This window comes from Thunnus thynnus, chromosome 13 (genome assembly GCF_963924715.1).
Source record: "Thunnus thynnus chromosome 13, fThuThy2.1, whole genome shotgun sequence".
Taxonomy (NCBI): domain Eukaryota; kingdom Metazoa; phylum Chordata; class Actinopteri; order Scombriformes; family Scombridae; genus Thunnus; species Thunnus thynnus.
The window spans coordinates 27848536-27857027 of record NC_089529.1 but is presented as its reverse complement, the minus strand read 5'-3'; positions in this window follow the sequence as shown (position 1 = coordinate 27857027).

Below are 8492 nucleotides of genomic sequence, written 5' to 3'. Positions count from 1 at the left end.
TGTGATTTGGTATCAAAAACTTTTGACATTTGGAGATTTCTGTAAGAACTGCATTTTTTGGTGTTTGGATGGAGAGCACTCCTGTTCTGGAAATTGCCCATAAACCCCCTTATTGCCAATATACCAAGGAAAGCCATACATCCTCTGAACTCCTAAAGTCTCTAGTTTGTGGTTGTAAAGTTTCATAAGGCTGTGATTATCCTAGAGGTCACAATAGGTCATTTTATATAGTGAGGTCAAGTTTCAAAAAATGGTCTCACTACAATGAAATGGCTACTATGGGGACTAACATCATCACACATGAAACTAATTGGGCTCATTCTCACTCCAGATTCTCACTCCGCTGAGACTCCACAAGAGTCTCAGCTTTCCAGTTATACCAAATTTATGCATTTCCAAGACTGTTTAGAGACTCCAGTATGCAGAAATATTCAAATACACCATTTTTAGAATAGGCGAAAATAACAAGTTTATACTGCATGCAAAAAATTGCATGGTTTTTGCCCAAATCTACATGGGATTAGCATAAAGTGGGCATGTCTGTAAAGGGGAGATTTGTGGGTACCCATAGAACACATTTTCATTCAGATATCTTGAGGTGAAAATAGCCATGCCAGTTTTTCTCTCGAAAATTTAGCGTAACAATTTCCCAACAAGCTAGTATGAGATGGTTGGTACCAATGGATTCCTTAGGTCACCTAGTTTCATATGATACCAGTATCTTCTCTGTAGCTTTCTTAGCCTGCTACAGCCTCTGAAAGACAGTGATGTCACCTGCAGACGCTAGCGTCCTCGGGGAGTAGAAGAGGTTCAAGGGGGTTGTACTGGACTGTCGTGGTGAAGGAGTAGAGTGAACAATATTAAAACTGCTATTAATATGCCAAAACTCAACATCATTGGTTTGTCATGTACCTCTCCCACAATGCAGCAGGCCCTGACACACAGTACAAACATGATCAGTCGCTCCCTTAACAGCCTTTTTTTAATGACAAAAGCAGCAAAAATTCAAACTGGTGCAGGAGGAAAAATTGACAGAGTGTGATGGAGTTCACAAGGGCCTTTGAATATTTTGCTGAGGGAATAAACGAGCAGCTCCGATCTTTGGTCGTGTGCCAGAGCATCTGGGGATTAATCTGCCACCATGGAAACAGAGCTCAGAGGGCCATTTTGGGTCTACCGTGTCTCAATGCTAATTAAATTATTAAGAAATGGATTAAGGAGGATGTTGCTGCTGAACATTAGTTTATGTTTGCTACTAAGAACACGGAACTGACTTTTATATTTCATGTAAGATTTAAAGGCTGAGTCTACAAATTTGGTATAGAAAAATGAAAAATTTGCTTATATGTGTAGTTGAAAATTTTGAAATTAGATGGAAAATAAGAATTTTGTGTTTCTCAGCATAATCAAAATTACCATATTTATAATTCAGAACAGCTTGTTTTACTCTAATATCTCCAGATATTACTCATGTAAACTTTTCAGCAACACAAAACATTAGAGACTTCGATTTAGTTGTTTTTTTTACTGTAAATCCTTGTTTTAAAAGTTCTGTCTATCAACTGAAATGTGTTACAATGGAAGTGCAAATAACACTATTCGTGGTTTATTTAAACTCTTAAAACTGTTGTTTCCTAACAAGTGACTGTCTGTGGTGGTGTGAAAAATGACAAAGCAGCAAAGGAAGCAGTGTACTACCATAAAACGTCTGAGAGAAGAAACCACAGTGGATTATTAGCCATAAAAATGTGTGACTTTCACACCTGAAGCCAAGATTTGGACCCTGTCTCCCTGTCTTAACCACAGAGGTGGCAAATCAGAAAATGCTTACACATCAGAAAAAGTAATCTTTGGGTAATTTCAGAAGGAACTGACAAACTTATGTGTTCTCATTGAGGTATGAGGACTTGTTATCTCCAAAAGGGCAGCTGTGTTGTGGTGGTGTACATGAATAAGTGCCTCCCATTCATGTCTAATGCACATGGAGTATTGAGTATTTACATTTCAATTTCTTAAAAAACTGGAAACCATAAGTCATTAGATGTCATTAAAAAGTTTTGAAATTTTCTGAACCAAGTGAAAAATGTATTGGGAACAAATTATGCGTTTTAGCTCACTGGCTGATTTTTCATTTGCTTTAAAGACGATTTGTTAGGAGTCAATACAGCTATAACTGACACGCTAAAAGGAATGTTTTGCAGTTATGGGGCTTATAGACCTGAATTGACTGACTACTCCTCAGTCAGCAGATGTGATTTCAGTTCACAGGGAAATGCATCAAAGTGAGACAAGCATAAACTACAAACGTGTACATTTTATCAATGACATTTTAAATGCATACAGACACTTTGACAAGAGCCCGAGGCCAACTGCCGCACCTTTCATCTGCTAAGTACTAATTCATGTTTGAGCATGGCCCCATGTGAACAGATGAAAGAAGGCCGGGCAGCTCCAGCATTGTCCGCAGGAGAAATAAGTGAATGACAGACTGCAGGGAGGCAAACAAACAGAAAAGGGAAGAATGGTGTGCTGGTGGTTAAGGTGGAGTTCAGTCTGTGCTGCATAAATGGCCTGGATTTCTATCACCAACCTGATGTGTGTGATGAGCGATTCGTCCCTCTGATCCACGCTGTGAAATGACCCCGACATCCACGACGCCTCAGCCCTCCAATCTCCTCTGCTTCACATTCTAATAAAGACTAATGTGTTTGCCAACATCAGCTCGCTCTCATTAGCGTGATTAATTGCCTCCTTACTTTCGGTAAACAGTATGAGCTGTATTCCAATTTATTCAGGGAAAATTAACCAATCATAATTAAATGCTCTGATCTTTCTCCCTCACCTCTCCTCGTACAAGTTCTCATCACACAAGAGAATTCATTTCGCTTCGGATGATGTAAGCATCACTTTGTGTAGGGTGAACTTTCATAAAGAGCAAGAGTCAGGCTTTAATGGTCAGTTTTTAATAGGTTGATTTATTGCTGGAGTATACGAGTAGGACAGTTTGTTTTTTCCTCACAGTTTGGCGTCGACCCCTGCGACGCCCCACCGCCCTTGTTGCAATGTCACATTTTACAGTGTGTAGGTCAGCTGCTGTGCAACACAATAAACACAGCGGTGGAGAAAATAAATAAATAAAAAGATGGCTGACCTTCACTGGCGTCAGAGAGAATCTGGAAGGGAGAGACGAAGACGTCACATAGAAATAAAATCAGGGATGGAGAGTTTGTATTCGGGGTTCGTTTTTAGAGAGGGACAGTAAAAGATATATAAAGTTCTCCTCCAGTTAAAAATGTGTTTTTCTTCTTGTTACTTCGGTTGGATGTTGAGTTTCACTGTGCAGACTGATGTATGTTTAGTGTATGAAACTAGAAGACTATTTTCACATTCATCTGCTGAAAATGGAAAGTTTCTATGAGCATGATTGGTGACATCACAACTACAGATGTGTTACAAATTAAAGGAAAAACTAAGCAAAAACACTTGTCCCCTTGGAGGGAAGGGTTTAGGGTCACCTTTATCCTATGATGAAACATTTCTATCCTGATGGGAGTGGTCTCTTCCAGGATGACAGTGCCCCCATCCATAGGGCACGAGTGGTCACTGAATTGTTTGATGAGTATGACAATGATGTGAATCATATGCTATGGCCTTCACACTCACCAGATCTCAACCTAGTTGAACACTTATGGGAGATTTTGGACTGACGTGTTAGACAGCGCTCTCCAGCACCATCATCAAAACTCCAAATGAGAGAATATCTTTTTGAAGAATGGTGTTCATCCCTCCAGAAGAGTTCCAGAGACTTGTAGAATCAATGCCAAGGCACACTGAAGCTGTTATGGTGGCACATGGTGGCCCAACACCTTACTTTATGTTGGTTTTTCCTTTAATTTGTCACCTGTCTGTAGTTTGGAGCCAGTCATGGTCCAGTATGCAACTTATACAAGCTTTTTTATACATAGCTTCCAATGCACATACAATGAGAATTGACTTTTCAGTGAAGTAGGAGACATCTTGTGTCCAGCAGTTAAACTTGTGAAATGAACAATATTTTTATTGAATTTTTAATAAGGCAGAAGGAGTGGATGTCATCTTGAAGATTTTAAAGAGATAATTAAACATTTTTTGTGGAAAAACCATATTAGATGTATTAATTATTAATTTACATATTTACATATGTAATTTACATAGTAAAACATGTCTGGAGGGGTTCTTTAAAAATAAAAGGAGTTGAGGCTTTAAACAGAATAACAAACACACAGCTTGGAGGGATCATGTTGAGGTTAGAGTTTGGTTATTTGCAGAGATGAGGAGTCCATCACTAAACCTGCCTCCTCATGCAGCAACAGCAGACACTGATTACAAACAGGGGTGTGCAGCCTTTGTGAGTGTGTTGCATCTGAACTGAGTAAGCAAGAAATACAGCAGCTATATATCTCATACATTAACCCTCAGAGCCTAATTGATGCATTTTGTACCTCCTCTTCTCAAGATCATAACTCAATGTGCATGAAGGATAAACATCCATAAATCTATTTTGCAAACACTAAAAAAGGCACTCCTTAATCAATTACTCAAAATTAGACACAAACTGCCAGTAGCTATTGCAGTATGACATTGCAGATTGGACAAAATGTAAAACTTCATGTAAAAAAAAAAAAAAAATGGACAAAGGTGCCCGCCAACCCAGTATCACAACAATTTGTGAAATAGTCACTAAATTTAGTGTATAGATTTGTGTACATGGATAAAAATCTTCTATTTTTTCGAAGTATCTTTTGTGCCTGTACCACGTCGGGAATTGCCTTTCCCTAGCCTTCAAAAAAAATGTATGTCTTATTTCTCAGAATTGAAAGAGAAATAATTAAAACTGATGGCTTTATGGCTGAGTTAGTAAGGACACTTTTGTGTTTTTGTGTTGAGAACGCTGAGGATATCATTAAAATCGACAGGGAGGAAAATATTTACCAAGAACAGGTCGTCTGGTCCGCCCACTGGACTGACACAGACCACTGACTGTATAAATAAAGAAAATAAATAAATAAAAATAAAGATAAAATATTTTGGTTAACTGTTGAATAATGTGGCATAGTTTTAAAAAAAAATGAAAAACAAATGAGAAAAAACAGTACAGCTTCTGTACTCTAGAGACCCAACTGATAGAGGAAAAAATGTGGTGCAGGCTTGAAACATAATTCCAACTGAAATACATTAGTTTAAAAGTTGTGCTGAGTGTCACACAAAAAAAAGGAATATTAGTGTCCATGTACACAAATCTATAGATTATATTTCGTGACTATTTGAGGAACTGCTGTGATACTGGGTTGAGCCCACAGCCGACTCACTAACTGAATGACACCATTCCTGCTTGCATCATCCAAAGAGTGATGAGAACCCACACAGTTTCAAATCACATTTTATTTTGTTTTTGTTTTTTTTCATTGATGTCATTACACATATATGGTACCACATGCATACCCAGTGAAGGCCTTTCCTAGTATCTTACAGTAGTTTATCCAAAAAACAGTATATCATGCCTAGATAAGAAATTAAGTACCTTTGCCATAAGCTTTCAATGAAGGTGAGAAAAACAAACAAAAAAGCAAAAATTCACAGTAAGAAGGTTTCCTGTGAAGTCACAGATGGTTAAATGTACTCCTACAATCCAAAGACTCTAAATTGCCTGTAGGTGTGAATGTGAGTGTGAATGGTTCTCAGTCTCTACAATATGTGTTAGGGATGTGCAGAGGGCGCAGTATTTGTATTTGTATCCGTATTTGTTGAGGCAGCAAAATTATTTGTATTTGTATTTGTATTCGATTAAAAGTGGGAAGAGGCTTAAAAATCCTGTTTTTGTTTGTATTACACTTTTAATTTTAGAAAATTAAAGTGTTACCATAAGTGTTCATGAATAAACTACCTTACGAAGGAGATCTCCACACCAGGTCTTGAACTGGAGTCTCCCAGATCATAGACGCTGACTACTGAGATAAAGCTTTACTCATCACCTCATTGCAGACAGATCTCTACCTATTTATACACCCATAACACAGAGACAGCACAGTGTATAACGTGTAGGGAGGAACTTCAAAGGTGATTATTGCTTTGCACTTTTCATTTGTTGCCTACAACCTAACTTCGTAGAAAGGAGAAAGGGAACAACACGTTATGGATGGATGGATGGATGGATGGATGCAAAAGGAAAATAGGTGATCAAACCAACACTGCCTGTCTGGTCAGCTTCTGGTGATAGTAAACATTTAGGCACAGACCAACCAGAGAAGAGAAGAAAATAACAATGGACAACTGGGAGAAACATACATGTCCTTGCTAAACAATAGTTATAACAGAGAGAGATGCCAAGGAAGGAATGAATGACTCATGTCACCTCCTCCCTGTTGCTGTTGTAGATGTGATTCTTCTTTCTCCTAAAAGTTGTTTGTGTTTCTCTGCAACTCACCTATTGGTCTTCAACAGCTCAGGGACATGCAGTTTTAGTCCTAAAGGTTTGATATATAAAGATGAAACAGATGGGATGAAAACAAGAAGGCTCTGTGGAGTTTGGAGAATATTATTTTTTCTCCTTTAGTCTCCCCTTTGCATCATTGTCTCCTCCCTGTAATTTTTTAACATTGTTCAGCCGTACTCTCTACTCTTCCTCCCTCACAATATCATAAAAATAATTAGTGATTATTTCTCCCCCTGCTGCAGGTTGTCTGCATGTGTTTAAAGTGTAGCCTTTCAGAATACTTTCGTTTTCTGTATTTCTTACTCTCTGTCAACCTCAACTCAGTCGAAGCTGTAATTGGCATGGAAGTAAATAAAGTTAAAAGGTCAACATTTCAACTTCAGCTTCTGGCTTTCTGTGAAGAAGAAGCTGTCTCAGAGTTAAACTGCACGCTTTGATGGCCACAGGAATGACCTCTATTCAAACCACTCTGACTACTGTCCCAGGCTCTGAGACCATTTTTGGAGTAAAAAATCTAATTTTCACATGCTCTCCAAACAAACACAAAGGGAGGCCACAACATCCTTCTTAATTGAGACATATCAAGTTTAGATACTCAACCATTTTTAAAACATCACAACAGTTGTTCTGTTTCCAGAGTCTATTACATCACGTACCCAGTTTATCCATTTACCTGTGCTGTTTTGTTTCCATCTATGAGATGGAAGCTAGAGGAAAGCATTTTCCAACCGCCGTTTATGTCAACAGATGGAAAACACAGCTTAAAAACATGACGTTTTTAATGATGCAGTAAACTGATGCAGTGACTGAGAGTGAAGGTCGGTGTAAACACAAGACATATAACTGGAGGAGGGAGGGGGGCATGAAGAGTGTCTGAATCAGCTTTCACTGTCATTTACTTATCTCAGTGAGTACAGGCCGAATACTCTCTCTAATACTACCAGTTCTCTCTAGCTGTTTTGGAATGTGATGATCTGATATTAGCTAATAGGATTTGTAATTCTGAAAAGGCCCTGTGTCTCAGCTTTTGTAACTCTAATTTCTCTGGTGAAAATCAGACATGTGTTTCCAATATCACTGACAGTATATTTACTATGATGTCAGTTAGGCAATGCTATACGTTAACAGCTCATTAGCTATCTTCCACTCTATCGACAAGCATTGACATTATCTAGCTTCATGGCTAACTACGGAACTAATCTAGCAACAGACAAACTGCAAGTGTGTGTTTTCAACATCAATGTTATACTGACAAGGGAAAAAATGATATGGCCATTGAACTGCTGTTGAGTGATTGAGAGAAAGTGACACGAGTAATAAAATATCTCAGAAATGTACCTTTTGCTTTTCATTATTTCAATTTCTTAATTATCAGCCTACATGAATGCATTTTTAGCTGAAATTGGCGATACTATCAGCCCGCTGATGTATCAGTCGGGCTCTTGCGGTCTTTGAATTGATTGCAGTAATTGATGTGATCACATGATTGTCCTGTAGTCCATCTGTTTGACACAGCTGATAGATTTTAACAAAGTTAATATTTTGTATATGCTACAGCATTTGTTTACTTGTTATAATTTGGCCAGAAGGAGGCCTACAGCATTGGTTGGATATGACATATCCACTGTGATTTTAGACTATAAGGAGAATTACTTTGCAAGGGCGGTATGTGTTGCTGCAAATACATTCATAAAAATAGGTCATCTACTTTATGTAGCAAGATAATGTATAATCAGATAATTATGAGTATGAATAGTTTGTTTCTGTCTCTTTTCTCCTCAGAACTAATTTTGTACATTTCCAGCTCTTGATCATTAAATTAATAACAGAGTCCACCTCACCAACACAGAGCTGTGGACTGTTACTGATGCAAGATTGTTTTCCATCATTTCCATTCATTTGAAGACATTTGTCCTGCATCAATAAAGCAACACATCTCTTTGTCAGTGTGATTCATTATCGCTGCCTTTCTGTCTCTAATGTCGGCATTCACAGTGCAAAAATCCCATCCCAAGCAAAC